We start from the raw sequence: 21824 nt of genomic DNA, 5'->3' as shown, positions 1-21824 counted from the left end.
CACTCACCATAGCACATACCCTCCCCAATGTCCATAACACCACCCCCTCCCCTCCCCCCCACCTTTTTACTGATTTTGAAGGGGGTTCTCTGTGCCTCCTGGATTTTGGTGCTTGTTCCCTTTGCCCAATTAGGCAAATTCTCTGCTGTAATTTGTTCCAAAATACCTTCTGCCTCTCTCTTTCTTTCTTCTTCTGGGATCCCAATTATCCTAATATTATTTTGTCTTATGGTATCATTTATCTCTCAAATTCTGTCCTCATGGTTCAGTAGTTGTTTGTCTTTTTCTCAGCTTCTTTATTCTCCATCATTTGGTCTTCTAAATCACTAATTCTCTCTTCTGCCTCATTTACCTAGAAGTAAGAGCCTCCATTTTTTTATTACACCTCATTAATACCTTTTTTGATTTCAAATTAGTCAGATTTTCATTCTTATATTCTTCCAGCAAGGGATTTTATTTCTCCAGAAAGGGATTTTCTAGGGTCTTCCATGCTTTTTACAAGCCAAGCTAGCACCTTGATAATCATCATTCTGAATTGTAGTTCTGAGATATTACTAATGTTTGTATCGATTAGGTCCCTAGGCACCAGTACTGCCTCTTGTTCTTTTTTTTTTTTTTTTTTTGTGGTGAGTTTTTCCACCTTGTCATTTTATCCAGATAAAAAAGATGAATGAGAGAACAAAATACTACAAGGGTGGCAATGATCCCAGAAAATTATATACTAACCAAGTCAGAAGAGACCCAAAATGGGGAGGAAAACAAAGGAGGAAAAAAGAAAAAAAAATATATATATTAGACTGGCGAATAGAACAGACAAAATAAGGGTAAACATGATGAAGGGATGGAATATGACGGTAAAGCTGAAAATTTTAAAAGATTCTAAAAAAGGAAATGATAAGAAGTTTTTGAAAAAGGAGAAAAAAAAAAAGAGGAAAGAATTTGATCAGGCTGGAGACTAGAACAAAGACATGTGCTAGATTTAGGGTATATTTTGGTCTATTAGAAGAATCTGTGTCCCAAAATTTTAAAGGAAAAAAAACCCTGTATGTATACAAAATATAAAGTTAAATACAATGAAGGGATAGAATATGACTATAAATGAAAATTTATATGAAATTTAAAATGTATATGAAAATTTAAAAAAGATTTTTAAAAAGGTATTGATAAGATAAAATAGTTAAAAAACGCTAAAATAAGATGGAGGAGAAATTTTTACAAATAGAATAAGAAAAAAATCAAAATGTAAAAAATTAACTTTCAAAGACTAAAGAATTATGGGAAAAAAGTAATGAATTCTATGTGTTGTTTTCCCTTAGCTCTGGAGTTCTGCAGTTCTCATCGAATTGTGAACTTGTTCTTGGCTAGATGTTCTTGCTAATCTAATGCGGGAGAGGCCTGTTGCAGTGATTCTCAAATGTCTTTGCCTGAGATGGAACTGCACCACCCTTGCCAGGGGCCAGGCTAAGTCATCTGCTCCTGTTTGCTTTCGGGAGCTTTTGTTCCCTGAACACTTTCTGTATAGCTTTGGAGGACCAGAATGAAGATGGTGGCCTCTCAATCTCTGGCCTGGAGGAACTGAGAGTTTGGGGGCCCTACTTCTCAGTGCACCATCAGAGAAAAGCAGTTAATCCCTCTGTCTCCCTTGTCTCCGGCTACACTCCAAGCTCACCCATCCTGTGACTGAGTTTTTCTATCTCTGGAGAATGGCCCCATTTGGAGTCTCTAAACCCAGCTGATTCCGGCACTGTGCTCCTGTGCAGCTCCTCTTGGAGGAGGAAGGGGTGTTCTCCCCTAATCTGCCCCTTGTGGGGTTCCTGCTGGGATACTAGTGGCCCAACTATGCCTCGGCTCTTGGTTTAAGGTAACCCTGAGCTTAGTTCTCCCTCCTTGGCTCTGTCTCTACAGCTGGCTTCCCTGCTCTGTACCTGGGAGCTTTGCCACAGTCAGACACCCCTGGTCTTTTTTTGACCCCGTGGGTCCTGAGACCATACTATCCCCATGAGTGATCTTCCCACCACCCCCCGCCAGCCTCTACAATGACATCCCTCAGTGGAGTAGACGTCTAAAAGTTCTTTTTTTTTTTTTTTTTTTTTTTTTTTTTTGTGCTCTGCTGCTCCCTCTCTTGCTGGGAGCTGGCCCTTCTCCCCCCAGTCTGTCTTCCCATCTGTCTTCCCGAGGTCTGCCACCTCGGATTCACTTCTCTGCATGTTCTACCTTCTGGAAAGTGGTCTATTTTCTCTTCTTAGAATTACTGGTCTTCTTCTCTTTGATCTCCTGTTGAGTTTGTAGATATTCAGAATGGTTTGATAACTATCTAGCTGAACTCCTGGGACCTGATGATATTTAAGTCTTTTACTCCTCCCCCATCTTGCTTCTCTCTTGCAGCTCCCATTTAATTAGATAACAACTTAGCTTCTTTGCTTTACTTTTTTGGGGTACCATGAGAAATAATCTAAGGTGAAGTATTTTGTACGTTTCATAAAATTGTTATCAATAAAACCACTTTCATAACATTGTATAGGTCCTTGTGCAAGAATTAATGTGATGTTTCCTTATTTCCATTTTTAATAGTATTCTATCATAATTTTTTCTGAGGTAGGGATAGTACTTAAGTAAGAAATCATTGCCACTGAAATTGGGATTTATATTCGAATTTGATGACAGTTTTTACTTAATTATCACATGAGGAAGGATATGAAATTGTATAAATTTTTGATCTCTAGTTATATGTCCACCTTTATGATGAAAGATGAAAAAAAGGGAAATGTCTTAAATCTAAAATATTTTGTAATGGATGGTCACCAGAGGGGAGGTGAATCGGGGGAAGGGTGAAAGAGGTGAGGAGGATTAAGAATACACTTCTCATGATGAGCACTGAATAAGGTATGGACTTGCTGAGTCACTATATTAGACACCTGAAACTAGTATAACACTGTATGTTAACTCTCCTGGAATTAAAATTAAATTTTTTTTAAGTTTAAGTTAAATAAAAAAGCAAAAAATATGTGTGTAGGGATGCCTGGGTGTCTCACTCAGTTAACCACCTGCCTTTGGCTCACGTCATGATCCCGGGGTCCTGGGATCAATCCTGCTTCTCCCTCTGCCTGTTGCTCCCCCTGTTTGTGCTCTCTCTGTCTCTCTCTGACAAATAAATAAATAAAATCTTAAAAAAATAAAGTTAGTAAAAAATAAAAAAATAAATAAAATATGTTTGAATGCAGATACTCAGCACAATCACATTCTCTTAACTTCCCATTTGGGAAATTTCTTACTGACAAGTATGCGTTATCACTGTAATTTAAATTTTTATAATCAGAGAAACTGTATCAACGATTACTGTGGAAATATGAAATTTACAATTTGTGGTCTGATTTTTAAATATCAAAAACAAAAATAAAAGCATTGAGTTGAAAAGGAATCAGAAATTTATCCCTAGATTTAAAGAGACCAGACATATTGAAAACAGAGCATGCTTATCAGCTACCTACTGAAAACTTTTTTTTTGTTTTGTTTTTTGTTTTGTCTAATTCAGTGCATTAGTTGTGATAGTTTAGGTTGTAGAAACAAATACATTGCCACTTTTATAATGGCTCAAAGGAGAGACTTTTGATCAGCTCACACAACAATCCAATGCTTGGGTTCTGCTTCTTTGGGCAGCTTTCCTCTATTCATGATTCAGGTTCTTTCCATCTGTGGCTCCTCTCAGTGGTTAGTTCTTGTGTTAAGACTTAGTTTTGTCAGTAGTCATCTGACCTTAGCATGCACTCAGTGAATGCTTATTTAAGGACCGAATGTGCCTATGCTAACTTTTTAGTTGGGTTAAAGCTCTACGGAAGGTTGCTCTCTTTAAATAGTTTTTTTTTTTCCTTTAATTTCTTCTTTTTTCTTCTCTCCATCCAACGAGTGGATAAATAAGTTGAGAACCGTTAAAATTTTAGAGAATTTAATGTACTTTGTGATATATCCATGGAGCTCCTTTCCCATACCAGGGTAAGAGAGGAGGGGGGGAGGAGTGTTAGAGACATGAATTTTATGCATCAGCTTGAAATCATCTCCTTGTCAAAGAGCATAGGTAACATGTATCATCCATGCTTATATATGCCTACATGTGTAAGAAAGCTAAAAGAAGACCCAGAGTCTTCTAACTACAGTTGCATCTGCTGAGACTGATAAGGAGGAGTCTGGGAGGAAAAGAGACCTCCATCCAGTGTATAAATACTTATGGTGTATCAACTTTTATCCTGTCCATATATTGTGTCTTGAAATAAAAGCAGCCTTTTAATGAGAAAAAGAATTACACACAAAAGTTTCTGTTGAGTAATCAGACATTGCCTCTCTCTCTTTTTCATTTTTTTTAACCTAGGGATCCAATATCACTGACACCTGCACTGAGATGCTAATGTGTGGTGTCTTGCTGAAAATTTCTTCTGGAAATATTCAAGAATGGGTGTTTTTTCTTTTTGATAATCTTCTGGTGTATTGCAAAAGGAAACACAGGTAAGGTGATAAAAAGGTACTACTTCAGAAATAACTTATTAACCTTGGAAAATATTTTTTAAGAAAAAAGAAATTATCAATCTCACAGTTTCAACCTTTTTCTCTGTGCTCCTGGGAACTCAGGATCTCCTCAGTAAAATTCACATACTCTTAGCCTGTTTTCTGATTCTTCTCGTTACCTTCTTGTAAAACCTGACTGAAATGTGACTATCATTCAATAACACTACCTTCCCAGAAAGCTTTTGGAGGAAAAAAATTTTTTCTGTTGCTAAACCACATGCTTTAGGCTCTGTAGGAAAGGTGAACATGTCTTCTGTGTTTCCCAGTGCTGTTTCCCAGTCATTTCCTCCCCTTCCTTGGAAATATTTTCCTTGACTGCCCCATTAGTATAGCCTCCTAGCAATTTCATATCGATATCTAGAAAATTCTTGCTAATATTTTCTTCATTATTTATTTATTTGTTGCCACCTTTGCTGGATTAGACTGTAAAGTCCATGAGAATACTGGTCTTGCTACTTATTCTGTGCTATTTCCCCAGAGACTGGACCTGCCATGTAATAGACACTCAAGAGGTATTTGTTGAATAAGTGAATAAATGAATGAACAAGTGAATGAATGAAACCCAAGCAAGTTCCTGGTATAGCTTAGTTATCATTAGTTTAAGTAATTTAATGTAGCAGTGTTACTGATGTATGTTATTTGTTTTAAAGTAGGGATATATTTTTTTCTTCAGGAGGTACTTAATTTATAGGATGTTTCCTTGAACTCCTGGTGAAATGTTTTGCAGAATGTTTAAGCAAAATAATAAAGCTGAACTTAATTGGGAAATTTCCTGAGCCTTTATATACTTCTTCCTAACCATATCTAGGATACATTATTTTCAGTGAAAAGGTAATAAAAGGCTTCATGAAATTTAAAGGTAAAACAGATGGGTTGGGGATGCAGGGTTTGCATGAGTGTTTATTCTAGGTTCAGAAATGAGGACAATGTAACCAAAGATTTTTGGTAACATGAGAATGAGAAACTCAAAAACTGACTGATTTCTGAGGCAAGATTAAGGGAACATCATTCTTCATCTCTTGAAATGGGATTTCCTAAGTCAATGAACAAGATGTCAAGAGCAAGTTCTCTGAATTGGCAGCTATGTTGATGGCATGGGAGTTCTGCCTCTTGGATTATAGTATCAGAATGCCCTAGCAGGAGACATTAGTGCAAAATTACAGTAATGCTGAGAAACCATAGAACTACCCATGTGTCTTGCGGAAAGGGAACAGGTTAGGGTTAAGTTCAAAAGATAGTTATGGGGTGCCTGGGTGGTGCAGTTGGTTAAGTGTCTAACTCTTGGTTTCAACTCAGGTTATGATCTCAGGTTTGTGAGATTGAGCCCCATATCAGGCTCTGCATCAAATTGGTGTCGGCTTGAGTTTCTCTCTCTCTTTCCTTCTCTCTCACTCTGCTCTTTCCCAATCTCACACATGCTCTCTCTCTTTAAAATAAATTAAAAAATAATAAATCTTTCAAAAAAAGATAGTTGTTGTTAATCCCTGCCTTAATGAACTTTTTTTTAAAAAGATGCTTTTTACCACATATGAAAATTGTCTATTTTTTTTTTTACTATGCTCTTCTAAATTCTTTGTGTTTTGCAGCAAGATTGGGACTCATAGAAATAGGTTTCAGGAAGATGTAGAAAAGGCTGTTAATTTTACTTGCATGTAACTCATTAAAAAATTATAATGTGCTTCAAGTTGTGTAGGCACAATTGTTTTTCTCCAGCTTTATTGAGGACTAGTTGACAAATAACATTGTAATATATTTTAATTGTACAACATAATGATTTGATATCCATCATGAAAGGATTTTGCCCATGAAGTCAATTAACACATCCATCTAGGTGCAGTTATTAAAGGCATCCATTTGAGAATGAGATCTTTTTTTATTTTTTTATTTTTATTTTTTTTAAGATTTTATTTATTTGTCAGAGAGAGGGAGGGAGAGAGAGCGAGCACAGGCAGACAGAATGGCAGGCAGAGGCAGAGGGAGAAGCAGGCTCCCTGCAGAGCAAGGAGCCCGATGCGGGACTCGATCCCAGGACGCTGGGATCATGACCTGAGCTGAAGGCAGCTGCTTAACCAGCTGAGCCACCCAGGCGTCCCGAGATCTTTTTTTAAATTACAAATTGACCTCATACTTACTAATACACATGCCTGCCTTCAAGTGCAAAGCTTTTGCAAGATTAGCCATGTACAATGATGATATCATTTATGGTCTTATGACTTTCCTTGTTAAATTGGTAAACAACAGAAAAGATTTTGTAAAATTAAAATCCTGAAGGTTTTTTTTTTAAGATTTATTTATTTATTTTGAGAGAGAGAGAGTGAGCAGCAGGAAGGGCAAAGGGAGAGGGAGAGAAGCAGACTCTCCCTGTTGAAGTGCAGAGCCTGACATAGGGCTTAGTCCCAGGACCCTGAGATCATGACCTGAGCCAACATCAAGAGTTGGATGCTTAACTGACTGAGCCATCCAGGTGCCCCTAAAATCCTAGTTTTTGAGCAAATATCCTTAATGGGTATATAATGTGGACAAAATGCATAGTGACTAGAAATGGAAATACTGCATAAAAAATGATTGTCTATTCACTTCCCGAATTGAAAGTAGTAAGAATATACCATCAAGTCCCTTCATTTTAGGATACTTCATCCCCTTAACCAAGTACTATTGAAGCTCTAAAGATTGCTTAGTGAGTATGAGTAAACTGAACCTTTTCCAAATTTCCACAGTATTTTAACTGCAAAACCTGGGGACTTGATTAATTGAATTCTAGATTTACATTCACAAAAGACAAGAGTGCTGATTGGGAATCTCAGCTCTGGAATTTACTAATGCTATTAATCTCAGGAGAAACTAGTATTTAAAAAAATAATGTGTTGTGTAATAGCTAATACATAAAGCATGATATGGCTTACTTTGGTTTGTTAATGAGCTCTTTAAGTATTATATTTTGTTTTCTGCAATTTATATTTTACATACAATATAGTTTGTAAATTATTTATCCATATGTATAGGAATAGTTTATTCATTTAACTGTTGCATAATATTTCACTAGTTGAATATTGTCACAATTAAATTGATAACTTAATTATTCACTCTCCTATCAGTGGACTTTAGGTTTTTATTTGTTTTAGTTTTTCTGCCAGTATGAACATTCCTGCAATGTGTATCTGATGACCCCTCAAACTATTAATTAGAAGGGAAATCAGAAAATTGGGATATCAAATATTCTACATTAAAACATAGAGCAAAATTATTTTCAAAGCAGATGCTTTTCAGTTGATAAACTTTAATAGAACCACCTTCTGAAAGGACCAAAGTTCTCTCTTTTTAAGCCAAGTGTTAACAATATTGATCAGACACTTAGTGGAATTTCATACTGAGTGTTATTATCTACAGGTCAAGAGAAATTTAAAAGCCTATACAGAACTCACAAGATCACAAAATTAATGCTTTGGAAAATAGGACCCAGTGATAGATTCCACACCATGATTCTTTGCCTGTGAATAAAACTGTTATCTTTGCCTGTGAATAAAACTTTTAAAAAAATGATTGAAGTATGATGTATCAACTTACAAGCAACTCTGTTTTGCAAGAGACCACAATAATATGTCCTACCTGGGAGAATATGCAGTTACTTTACCTATATACAAAACTTCTTGGCATTCTTCTGTATCCTGGCTTTCTATGATGCCAACTTGCATACTATATGGCCTGAATCCCTAATTGGTAGCATTTATTTAGGGTTATTAGCAAAGGACATTTAGAGGTGACTTTCATAATGAACATAGGAGCGCAAGATGGTGAAGGCCTGGGGCTGACAAACCCTAATCAGGTTAACTAATCTATTTAATTAGTTTCTTTTAGTAGGGATGAAGGACTACTAGTTCTGATGAGGCTTTAGACAGATAAGCTAGGAATATATATTCTCCTTCAAGGAAGGAACTTGGACTGGGACAGCACCTTGTGACCCCTCCCTGCACCTACTCCTCCTGCTTCAGGGCTGGTATCTAACTGCAGGGGTGGGGAGGAGAGGGACACTGAAGTTGGCGAATACTTATGCCTTCACTTTTGCCAGATGTGTCTGTACAACAAATGTAACAAATGAATAATTATTTCAGTATATTAAATTATTAGGCAGACTTTTATCAGTAAGTCAAATGGAATAATTCAAGTTAATTGAAATCTTTTGAGTGACTAGGTATTCTTGAATCCTCCTGAATCATTTCTTAGAATCTTTCCTCTTTAATTAAAAAAAAAACCTGTTTTTAAAATAATCTCTCCTGAATGTTCAGTGATTCAACTACAAACACATTTAGCCACATAATTCATTATTATAAATGTTCATCTATAAACCTGGATATTTTAACTTTGTGTTACAAACATTTTAAGATTAAAGACCAGTATTAGACACACTATACCAAAGTTCTGGAATGTTTTAGACTATTTTAAAAATAAATAAGACTCTTATAAAGCATTATAGATGTATTAAGAGACTTATTCAACAAGTATATATGTCTCACATCATAGAAATAATATAGGAAAATTATTTCCAGCAGTGTAACACTGAACTTAAGAATTTCCAGCACAGTTTCTTCGCAAGGGATCATAAGTACTAACTAAATTTTATCCAAATTTGAAAAAATGGAAGTTACCAGCTAGTTATTGAAAAATGAGAGCTGAAAGTGAAAGAAATAAAAGGAAATTTTAAAATAACCAACTTTTAATGTGTAACAGACTTTGATTTGGTACATTTTATGTTTTAAATTGAGCAAAAGCACCTATTTACCCACCCAACTGTATGTTGTTCTTAGTCTGAAACTTCCATTTGTTTACAAAAGCTAGGACATATGCCTCATTTGGGAGGCCACAAGTAAAAAACACCAAGAACCTCACAGTTGATATCATTGATGGCATTGGTGTCTTTTTCGTTTTTTTTCTATGGCTAGTTTACATCATATTACTTCAACGCTGTTTTTTATTAAGTTTAGGAACAATGTTTTTGTGATTTCATTCCATTGCAAGACGGTTGAAGAATAGCAAGGCATCTACAGACGGACATTGGTACCTTTTTTGTCGCCTGATCAATACAGAGGTGATGGAAGTGGAGAATGTGGATGATGGCACAAGTAGGTAATTTGTTTTTTAGAAGGAAAGTCCAATGGTAAACTCCCTCATAAGACAGACTTTTCACCTGAATAATTCATCTGTGGTGCATTAGAGCTTAGAAGTATTTTGTTGGGTAGAACAGTTGGAGGAGAAAGGCAAAATAAAGGAGAAGAAGACTATTGGCAAAGTAGAAAATTATATTTTGCTGAAACACAGTAGCATTCAACACAGAGATACAAAGAAACAGCTGAGTGGGAGTGATGTACACACTCACAGTAGGAATGATGTACACACTCACAGTTCCTGGTATCACCAGCATGAGTGCAGAAAATAGGGATTCATTTATTTTCTTCAAGTTACACTATGTTTTATATGTATATATGTGATATTTTTTCATATAATATGCTCACTGTAGAATATAGAAAATTCTAAATTTGTTTTAACTATAAAGCCAGTATGCATATAAACATGTCGATTTGCTTGTAGAGGAAGGGTGTTTTGTGTATTTTAAGTGTACATTTTAAGTATTTTATTACTTAAAGATAGTGCATTTTCACACTGCAGATTTGAAGGTACAGACTTTGAAAAATAAACTTACCAAATCATGGTTAGTCACAAACATTAAATAAAATGAGGTTAAATAACTTATTTTCTATTTGCAAAAATAAATGGGTCCTATTGAGTAATATGACAATATACTAGTCTATAATTTGAATGGTTAGTAAATTGGATCACATTTTCTCCCCAATGATTTTAATTAGAATTTCAAAGAAATTCTAGAAGAAAAGACAAGATGAAATAAAATATATTCGTTTTTGCTAAGTGACTTTAATTCCCATATGGAGAAATGCCTTAATAATACCCCATTTAAACATGGGATGAGGCACAGGTCAGCTCCCCGCTACCACTTACCTTTGTTGCCATCTCTAAGTCCCAGAGGGGAGAACAATGTTTACCATCTGTAGGTGCACAAATTTTCAGATGCTCACCTGTGTGCTATTTCTCTATCCCATTGTTAGCACCCTAAAACATGGTCTAGAACATAAATAGTGAAGCATGATTGCTGCAGGTAAGGGGAAAAGAGGTGCAATGAGCAGAACTCAGGTGTACTCTCTTGGGAAGCAAGTCATCTTGTGGTGAGGTTCTTCATGGGCTAATGGAGGGATGAAGGTGTGGAAATGTCTGACCACCTGCACAGCTGAAAATCCCTTTCTGTGCTACAGGCATCAATACTGTTGCAAATATTCACAGGCTAGCATGTGGGACCTAGTAGGCTACCTTTCCATGTCGGGACGCGCATGATATTTTTTTAGAAGGTGACATTTTAATTCATTTTAATGCTCTGAGAGGACACTAGTGACGTTTAGCAATGTAGTCTGTCTACATGTGAACAGCTGTCTTGCTTCAGTAACCTGACTCCTCAAGAGAATATCCAAAAGCCCCTGTTGCTCTTGAGGTGGGGGGAAGTAAGGCAGAGGAAGGCATACTCAGACCTCCACTCTGTTCCTTCTTGGCCCTGTCTTCCCCTGGTGGAACCACCTGTCCCCTGTTGCTTTAGCCTTCTCTTTGTTTTCTCCCCTTTTTATACCTTTCTGTGAGCGCACAGCTCCTGGGTCTTTCTTCCTTCCCTTCCCCCATGTGGTGTGATCATGCCCATTTGTACCATTTGCACTGGTAATCTAAGTGAATTTTGGTAAATTTTGATGAATTTGACAAAGATTCCTATGTTTTGGGAAACAGGGGCACTAAATTAAGAGGCTAGGGCCTTTGGAGGCATTCTCATAGAATACCGTTTTCAGCATATCTGTGTCTGATGTAGGGGAGTGAGAGCCAATGTGGTGTGATGGTAGCTTTAACGCAAATGGACTTTGGATTCAATCCCATGAAAATGTTCTTTTAGTGCTGGTAGGATTGTGTACCTTCACGACTTTGGTTCCTGGGAGATAGGGATGTTAGGGAAAGAAGCCTCCAGACCCTGGTAGATATGAATTAGTGGGAAAGACAGGACATTTCCGAATATTTAGTCATAAATTGTCTGATGACACCTCTTGGCACAAACTTCCAAGGCTCATGTTTCATTGAAATACGATGAAGAATTTAATTACACTTTGTAGTACACAGTTAAGGCCTTAATTTGCCCTTAAACATATATACACAGCATGTTGCAGGCATCTGACTACAAATAGTTGTTACAAGTTAAAGAAATTTTAGGCTGCAGCTGGATACCTCCCTTTTGCTTCCTGCAAAGAAAACTTAGTTTTCTAGTAAGTGTGACTACTAGGTCCTTAGGATAAGTATATATCCTCAGCCAGGACTTGGAATTCAAAATAGAATTTCTGAAGATGAATAGGATCTTGAATATCAACTAATAGACCTTGTTAACATTTCAGATGATGGAAATGAAGCCTCATTGAAGTCACATCCAAGTTTACACAGCTTGTTATTATGAAGCTGGGACTGGAGTGAGGTTTCCTCGGTGACCATAGCCATGCCTTGAGCCATGGAGCAGTGGTTCCATATGGATTTTAAATCTATAGGGACCAACTGGAGAGCAGTGAAGAAGGTAAGGCATCAGTATATAGAGATGAACTTTTGTTGTTTGTTTCTTCTAAGAAATGATCTGTGTGCTATACCAGCTTTTTCCTTTTTTGTTTTCTTGGTCACTTCCATCACAAAATCTCCATTTCTTTTGATGAGCTCAGGTTTTAAGTGTTCTTACTTTAAACTCTATGAGTGGGAGCTCTGATGTTGATAGGTCTCTGCAGAGCTAACCCATGTCCATATGCCAAATCCCTCCCACCCTTGGACCCTGGATAAGTTACATGAGGGATGGCAAACACTGTCAGGCTCATCTGCTCATTGCCAAAACCCAAAACAAACAATGACTATACCATGATGTGCTGTAAATAATACAAATTGATTAATCAAGATATATATATATATATTTTAAAGATTTTATTTATTTGACAGAGAGATCACAAGTAGGTAGAGAGGCAGGCGGCGGTGGGGGGAGCAGTCTCCCTGCCGAGCAGAGAGCCCCATGTGGGGCTCAATCCCAGAACCCTGGGATCACGACCTGAGCCCAGGGCAGAGGCTTAATCCACTGAGCCACCCAGGTACCCCAATCAAGATGTATTTTTAAGCATGCTTAAAACTTTTTTTTTAATTTTCTTAAGATTTTATTTATTTATTTGACAGACAGAGATCACAAGTAGGCAGAGAGGCAGGCAGAGAGAGAGGAGGAAGCAGTCTCCCTGCCAAGCAGAGAGCCCGACTCGGGGCTCGATCCCAGGACCCTGGGATCATGACCTGAGCTGAAGGCAGAGGCTTTAACCCACTGAGCCACCCAGGTGCCCCCATGCTTAAAAGTTCTGATGAAAAGTTTAAATGTTCCCCCGTCTATTTGAATATATTATGAAAATATTAGGTAATTTTGCATACTTTAGCTATAAGTAAAATACTTTTCTAAGTAAAGGACTCCATCAGACACTGATCACATTGATTTAGCTCAAAACTTGCAGAAGAAATAATTGCGTTTGGAATGAGACTAAGCTTTTAGCCAGTGTGTAACTATTTAAATCTTTGGAAAAATAAACTTGATTATACTTTTACTTATAATGTTTTATAAATTGAATTACATCAGTTATATCTTAGAATACAAAAAATTAATGCAATAATGATATGACATGTAGAAATGTGAAAATTTGTTTGTTTTCATATATCCATGTTATCCATTACTGCTTATGTTGAAGGAAGATGGTAGCCATTGAGTTTGTCTCCAAATTTCTATTCCATCATTCTCTAGACCCAACTCTCATTTTGGTTAATTCTAATTTAATTATTCTTTGAAGATTCTTTCTGAGATATTAGTTTGAACATGATGCATAAAAAGTATCCAACTTAAGACCTAAGTAGGAAAGCTCTTGAACTTTCTGCAGTTAACTTCCTTGGTAATTTTCATAGTATATGCTTAGAAATTCATTCAGGAAAGTAACAGCAGGTCCTTTATATTCTCTCTTAAGAACTAGTTTATTTGTGTAGTTGGAGAGAGGGCAAAATGGTGACCTTTAGAAAATGTGATCTGTAGTGCAGTGTTAGGCAAACCACAAATTTCAATACAGTGGTCAAATTTGAATTGAGTAAGATGGAAATTTATTCTTTAAGGTGTTCTTTAGTGTGGATTTATTTTTTTAAGGAACTATTTCAGCTGTCATTTTCAATATAAATATTTTAGACCATTTAAAGATATTAAACACATTGAGTTTTTTAAATTAAATTTTGCTTATTAGGGAAAATTTGGAAATAACAGAGAAATAAATTGAAAATACTACATAATTTCATCACCTAAAAAGAAGTAAATGAGAATTTTAAAATATTTCCATTTTCTTTTTATGCATAGATTTTTAAAATGCTTAAAAACGTGAGCCTCTATAGTTTTGTATCCTCTTTTCGGTTAAGTAGAATCATTTTTTTGAATTGTAGTCATCTTTATCTTCATGTCTTATCATCCACATAACATATATTTATTGTTACTTAATCATCAACAAAATAGACAAACCATAATTACCTTAACAACCATGCTACTGTAGTATAAGCACTATTGAATACTTTCTTAATAAAAAAGTAGCATAACTTTACAATGTTGAAAAGACTACCAAGATATATTAGTTCCTTCTTAATACACTTAAATTTTCAATGTTATTAATTTAAAGGAGTGTTCTTGGGAATTGAAAAAAGGTCAGTGGAGTTACTTCTATTTTTAAAAGGAAAAATCTGTTACAAGCTTTAAAAAAATTTTTTTTTGCCGTAAATAATCTCAAATGATTTTGGATGCCAGAAAATCTTCTTATGTTATTTGATAGAATCAAAGATTTATTCCCAAAAGTAATTTTTTCAGCATTGATTATTCATAATGTGAGTAAATTGTGATTTTTAAAATTTCTCTGAGAAATTTATGCATTCACACCATTGATCATCAGGATAATGTTTAGATATCAGTTTCTTGATGTTTTGAATAGTATTTTTTGGCAGTTTCTTCTGTTTCCTAGCTTGAGTATACAGTACTTGGCTAGCTTCCATCTCATTAAAACTCACACTATTGAAAAGATACCAGTATTTCCACTGAGAGTTTTAGTAGTATTAGTTTTAGAAAAACCTCATCTCATTATGTAAAACTATGCAGAATTAAGAGTGAGGAATTTGCAAACTGTATAGCTTCAAAGTAATTAGTGAGTTGATCAGGGCTGCCCCTTGGATTTTTCTCTTTTTGGAAAAAAACATCAGTGCCTGGAGACTGTTCAGTTTGGATATTCTACACTTAATGAATGACAATTTTATTTATTTATTTATTTATTTTTAAAGATTTTATTTATTTATTTGACAGAGAGATCACAAGCAGGCAGAGAGGCAGGCAGAGAGAGAGGAGGAAGCAGGCTCCCCCCTGAGCAGAGAGCCCCATGCTGGGCTCGATCCCAGGACTCCGAGATTATGACCTGAGCCGAAGGCAGCGGCTTAACCCACTGAGCCACCCAGGCGCCCCAATGAATGACAATTTTAATTCCATTCCTTTTTAACACTTCCTGTAGAATTATATTTTAGATCCATTGAAGTTTGCAAATTCCTGCATATGGCATTAATAAATTATTCTTTCATTAAAAAATATTTTTAAATTTCTACTAAGGAAAAGCACTGTTGGGCTTTTCCATGTTTTGTTTGTTTGTTGTAGGATTTCATTTATTAGAGAAAGAGAGAGGGAGAGAAGAGAGCATGGAGGAGAGGGGCAGAGGGAGACACAGACTCCCTACTGAGCAGGGAGCCTGACGTGGGCTCATGTGGCTGAATCCCAGGACTCGGAACATGACCTGAGCTGAAGGCAGATGCTTAACCAATTGAGCCACCCACACACCCCTTCCATGCTCTGTATGTTACTGTTCTTTTTTTTTTTTTTAATTTAAATTTTATTATTACTTTTTAAACATATATTTTTATCCCCAGGGGTACAGATCTGTGAATCTCCAGGTTTACACATTTCACAGCACTCACCATAGTACATACCCTCCCCAATGTCCATAACCCCACCCCCCTCTCCCAACCCTCCTCCCCCCATCAACCCTCAGTTTGTTTTGTGAGATTAAGAGTCACTTATGGTTTGTCTCCCTCCCAATCCCATCTTGTTTCATTTACTCTTCTCCTACCCCTTAACCCCCCACGTTGCATCTTCTCTCCCTCATATCAGGGAGATCATATGATAGTTGTCTTTCTCCGATTGACTTATTTCGCTAAGCATGATACCCTCTAGTTCCATCCACGTCATTGCAAATGGCAAGGTTTCATTTCATTTGATGGCTGCATAGGATTCCATTGTGTATATATACCACATCTTCTTTATCCATTCATCTGTTGATGGACATCTAGGTTCTTTCCAGAGTTTGGCTATTGTAGACATTGCTGCTACAAACATTCAGGTGCATGTGCCCCTTTGGATCACTACGTTTGTATCTTTAGGATAAATACCCAGCAGTGCAATTGCTGGGTCATAGGGTAGTTCTATTTTCAACATTTTGAGGAACCTCCATGCTGTTTTCCAGAGTGGTTGCACCAACTTGCATTCCCACCAACAGTGTAGGAGGGTTCCCCTTTCTCCGCATCCTCGCCAGCATTGTATGTTACTGTTCTTAATAAATAAATTGAATTCAAATTTATTTTTCAAATGAAGTTATTAAAAAAATGTGCTGTGATTGAAATTATGAAGTCATTTTTATATCACTAATTCTTACTTTGAAATAAGTGGTAATTTGGTAACAGATATCAATTTGATATTTATACATTTTGAGGCCTGTTGTATGTATATATACATTCATGTTTACACATGTTTAAAATTATTTATGATTTTTAAAATTAGTGATAAAAAGTGGCTAGCACATAAACTTTAAAAAGGAACATTATCCTTTCAATTTATTTATTTATTTATAAAGATTTTATTTTTCTTAAAGATTTTATTTATTTATTTGACAGACAGAGATCACAAGTAGGCAGAGAAGCAGGCAGAGAGAGAGGAGGAAGCAGGCTCCCCGCGGAGCAGAGAGCCCGACGTGGGGCTCAATCCCAGGACCCTGGGATCATGACCTGAGCCGAAGGCAGAGGTTTTAACCCACTGAGCCACCCAGGCGCCCGTTATCTATTTATTTGAGAGAGCAAGCAAGAGAGAGAGAGAGGGGGAGGGAGAGAAAATGAGCAGGGTGAGTGGCAGAAGGAGAAGCAGACTCCCTGCTGGGCAGGGAGCCTGACGTGGGTCTGGATCCCAGAACCCCGGGATCATGACCTGAGCCAAAGGCAGACACCTCACCAACTGAGCCCCCTAGGCAACCCCTGTCTTTCCAACTTAAATTATTAGGTGATATAACCTATTCTTTCAAAATATTATATTGGTGCAGCAATTAACCTATTACTTGCCTTGGCAGATTGTTAACAGTCAGTTAGCAGTCTCGCTTTCTGTTCATGAAGCAATGGCCACATGCAATCTCATGCTGACTGGTCTAGTTTTTTTTTTTTTTTTAAGATGTTATTTATTTATTTGACAGAGAGAGATCACAAGTAGGCAGAGAGGCAGGCAAAGAGAGAGAGAAGGAAGCAGGCTCCCTGCAGAGCAGAGAGCCTGATGTGGGGCTCGATCCCAGGACTTGAGATCATGACCTGAACCGAAGGCAGTGGCTAACTCACTGCCACCCAGGCGCCCTGACTTTTCTAGTTCTGAGTTTAATCATTTATTTTCCAAGAGAAGTCTGAATGCATGGGTTGTAATGGTTAGGCAAGGCTTCATGAAGGATCTGGGTACACTGTAAAGGGAAGAAAGAGTTGCTTGAGGCAGAGAGCAGAGCTGGGTAGCTCGATGGGAGCTTCAGCCTGCAGAACAGATAAGTATTCACAGGACAAGGAGGAAAGCCACAAAGGGTGGCAGGGCCACAGAAGAACGCAGTGGAAAATGGCATTGTTCGATAGGGTGGGGTTAGTTTAAGGAGGAGCACAAAAGCAAGCTTCCATGTTTTCACTTGGTTCAGTGGTGAGCTACCAAAGGCTTTTGAAGTAAGGAATGGCCTGATGAAATATTGGAGGAAGAGTCAGCAGGGTGTGGAGAGAGCAAGGACAGGATCAAGTAATCCAGGGAGGAAGGGAAGGAAGGAAGACCCAGATTACAGGGGTGACTGGCCCAGGACATTCGGTATGCAGGGTCAAGAGCATCAGCCTGGCACATGAACTTGTGTTTTTCAGTTATTCTATGGGAGGAATACATTATGTTCATTTTAAAGTAAGCCCAATATTTTACCACTGCAGGTTGTGTGTGGTTCTTGTTATTTTCTTTTCCTGGAGTATGATTAAAAGGGGAATAGCACTAGGGGGACTGTGGAATCTTTTAAGCACCAGTGCTGGCTTCACTCAGCTAATCTCAGTCTGATTGTGGAAGGGGGGATCCCGTGTCTGAAAAACTGATGCTTGTTTGTGATACTGGCCTTGTAAGGTGACACATTTGTGGAGGAGGGTGTGTAGACATCTACAATTTGATCTTTTTTCCCCACCAATTTATCATGATTTCTCACTTAGTGATTTTTTTGTAGGAGGTAACAAGGCATTAAAGCCATTGACACCTATCTGACATGTATTACTAGGTGCTGCTACTTTGTATAGGATACAAATATGAATTAAAAATGTAAGGGTAAGAAGGAAAAGGTAAAAATTCCTTTTAAAAACAGACTGTTATTTCCTGATGGGGGAAATCTTCTGATAGTTTGATTACCTCTTTTATCATAAATTGTTATTATTAATGAGATTATGGCATATGTGAATACGTGTGTGTGTGTGTATTATAGACTAACATCTAATAAAAGTCTATTCTGACTCATAGGTAATTTGTAATTTTTAAAGATCCTGAACTATACAGAATCATTTGAAGATGTGTTTTTGGAATAGTTAATCTGATCAAAGATACTGTATGGTGATTTGGGAGCTAAAAAGATAATGGGGACAAGATTATGGGAGAATGAGTGCCAACCATGCCTGCCTCTGCTTAGAACTCACCAAATAATATAGGCCATTTGAGAAAACCTAAAGAAACAAAAAATAGCACAGTGTGACAAAATCATTTCTCTAAACCACCCTTATTATTTTGTGACTCACCTCCTGTCTACCCACCATTACTGTTTAGTGACTCTCCAGGAGATGAATGAAAATTGTCACATTAAATTGGTGCAGGTGCTGACTCGGGTCTTTGTCATATGTTTTTTTGTTCTGGATCTTTGCTTTGCAGGCTGTCATGCCAGTAAATGCTGGATACAAGTAACATCACTATTCTCTACCTGTTGTTATTAGACAGAAAACTGCCATTGAGGGGTTCCTGTTGACATTTTCAAATCCAGCATGACAGTGTAGCCAAAATTATGGTGAGACCTAGTAAAAGACAATGTGAATTCATACTCAAAATTTTTTTTTTGTTTCTATTCATGCCAGTTATATGGAATGATGTGGTTTTACAGAGTGGGTATTTTTCAGCCATGAGCAATGATAATGGATTGGCATTTGTATCTTTCCATTTATTGAAGATTAGGTAAATGTACTCTTGGTATGTTCCCTTCATTTGTTCTGATTCTTATTGTAAGGTTCATTAAACAGCTGAGAATTGTTCTATGGCAGTATTGTTTGCTTTTGAAACCTAGAATAATATTTCAAAGGAATATTAAAAAGACAAAATGAATGTGACACTTTGGATATTTGATTATTGAGATGAAAATTCTTTTAAAAGTTCTTCTTTTATTACTTTAGGGACTTTAACAACATTTTTGGACATAGAGGAAAGGAATGCTAATTAGTTCAGATGTTTGATTTCATGTGATATAATAATGTTATGAGTTAGAATGTTCCATTCCTGAGTACTGACTGCATTTAACATATAAACACATAATTTTTTGGTTTTTATGTTCTTCATTTACACATATAAAGCAAAGATAATTTTAAGAATTCAGTGATCCTGGAACTGTTATTAATTGAATGGTTATATTGATATAATATTATATTTGTTGTCAAGTTTACCCATTAATTTCCAGCTGATTTCCATAGCAGTGGACACATTGCTGTCAATGGATGGAAGATACATAACACAGCGAAAAATAAATGGTTTGTGTGTATGGCAAAAACACCCAAGGACAAACATGAATGGTTTGAAGCTATTTTGAAAGAAAGAGAACAGCAAAAAGGTGGGTGTATGAATTGGGCACTATTATACTTTATGAAGATACTAACTTAGCAAGAAAGCAGATAATGGGCAGAAGTTACGAGAAAGGAAAAAGGCATATGATGTTCACTTAGATTTCCCATGTGCTGTAAGACTCATGATAAAATACTTTTCTTAAAGATTTTATCTATTTAACACAGCAAAGGAGAGAGAGAGCACAAGCAGAAGGAACAGCAGGCAGAGGGAAGAGGAACGGCAGGCAGAGGGAGAGGGAAAAGCAGGCTTCCCACTGAGCAGGGAGCCCGATGCAGGACTTGATCCCAGGACCCTGGGATCATGACCTGAGCCAAAGTCAGATGCTTAACTGACTGAGCCACCCAAGCACCCCTAAAATACATTTTGAATACTTCTAATATTATTACTAAAAGAAAAGAAAAATGTTGAATAGTTAGTAAAATAATATATTGTGGCCAGCAGTGTCTTTTAAATAGTATCTTAGTCTGTCAAGGCCACTATAACAAAATACCCCAGACTGGGTGGCTAATAAACAACAGAAATTTGTAGCTCACTCTTCTGGAGGCCAGGAGTCCCAGATTCAGTGTCTGGTGACAGCAATTTCCCAGTTCATAGGTGGCCATTTTCTTACTGTGTCCTCATATGGTAGAGGGGCAAGAGATCTCTCTGTGTCTTATTTATAAGGCCATTAATCCCAATCCCATTCATGAGGACTCTAGCCTCATGACCCAATCACCTCCCACAGGCCTTACCTCCTAATACCATCACGTTGAGTGTTAGGTTTCAACATATGAATCTGGGAAGCATGCAAACGTTCAGTCTACATGAATAATTTCATTTGCTTTAAAATTTGCTCAGTTTTCTTTGCACTTTATTCTTGCTATTTTGAAAACATCATTATGGAGTTTTCCTGTAAGAGACAGACTTCAGTAGTACAGTGCAGTGCTGTAGGGCCTTCAACAGTTATATCTTTAACAGTACATTAAACATTTCTAGACCAAATATGTTAGTATCCTAATTATAGAATAAAGCACTCTGGATATACATAAACATTTTAAAATTGTTACAATGCCATTGAATATAATGCAACCCAATAAAGAGTGTGTTCAAATGAGGGGACTGGCTCAAAAATTGCTTCACGTTTTTAGCAAGATTTGCAAAAGGTACTTGATCTGGCAATATTCAGTTATGTGAAGTTTATCTGCAATTAAGCACATTTCTGCAATTCAGCTAGGAAACAGAAATGCTTTTGTTACTACTAATTTCTTTACCAAATAACTGATAAGACAAAAAGCAGTGTTTATTCCTTTTTCCCAGAGATTTAGGAGCAAAATATCTCATTGCTGATGAAATTTCAGGACACAAAGAACCCTTTCTTCCACCTTCAGAAATTTTCCCTTGAAGAACATGCAAAGCTTCTACTTCTATTAAAATATTCATAGTACACATTTGTTTGAGAATTTCCAAAGCATTTCAAATACTTAACTCCTTTGATTGATCTGGGATGGAGGGCCTGTTAGAAAAGTTTAAAACAAAGATTATGAATACATAGCTGATTCTTTAAGTTTTGTTAAATCACGCAATTAATTCAAATAGCATAGCAAATCATTTCAAAGGTAAAATAAACGTTTCATCAAGTTGAACCTTTATTTTTTCAGAATAGCTATGCATATAGATAAATCTGAAGTGAAAAGGGAAGGAGGGAAAGAAGGAAGGGAAAAGGGAAGAAAGCAAAGCAAGCAAACAAGCATGTTCTATTAATTTATTTATGTTAACAGGCTCTATTCTTAATAAAAATTATTCTGTTACTGACAAATGGTAATTCCTCCTCCAATGTAAAAAATAAAAATTCTAGTAAAAAATTTTGTAGTTAGAAGACTTAAAATAAAAATCACAGAAATCTTGTGATTTATGTAGGTCCCATGATAAAGCC

General features: G+C 36.7%; 1 protein-coding gene across 3 annotated transcripts in view; it reads left to right on the top strand.

Moving 5' to 3' along the window:
* The first annotated feature begins 4373 nt into the window (after nucleotides 1-4373).
* Nucleotides 4374-21824, top strand: part of LOC125097755 (uncharacterized) — a 41048-nt gene continuing 23597 nt past the window's right edge. For 2 of the 3 annotated variants that reach the window (XM_047725755.1, XM_047725757.1), the window contains exons 1-2: nucleotides 12079-12217; nucleotides 19749-19898. The gene's annotated coding sequence lies outside the window, so the exon portion shown is untranslated. Of the gene's footprint in view, nucleotides 4498-12078; nucleotides 12218-19748; nucleotides 19899-21824 lie in introns of those variants that run through there. The other variant, XM_047725756.1, reaches the window with a different exon arrangement.

This window comes from Lutra lutra, chromosome 4, assembly GCF_902655055.1.
Source record: "Lutra lutra chromosome 4, mLutLut1.2, whole genome shotgun sequence".
Taxonomy (NCBI): domain Eukaryota; kingdom Metazoa; phylum Chordata; class Mammalia; order Carnivora; family Mustelidae; genus Lutra; species Lutra lutra.
This window is presented reverse-complemented; position numbering and strand designations above follow the sequence as displayed.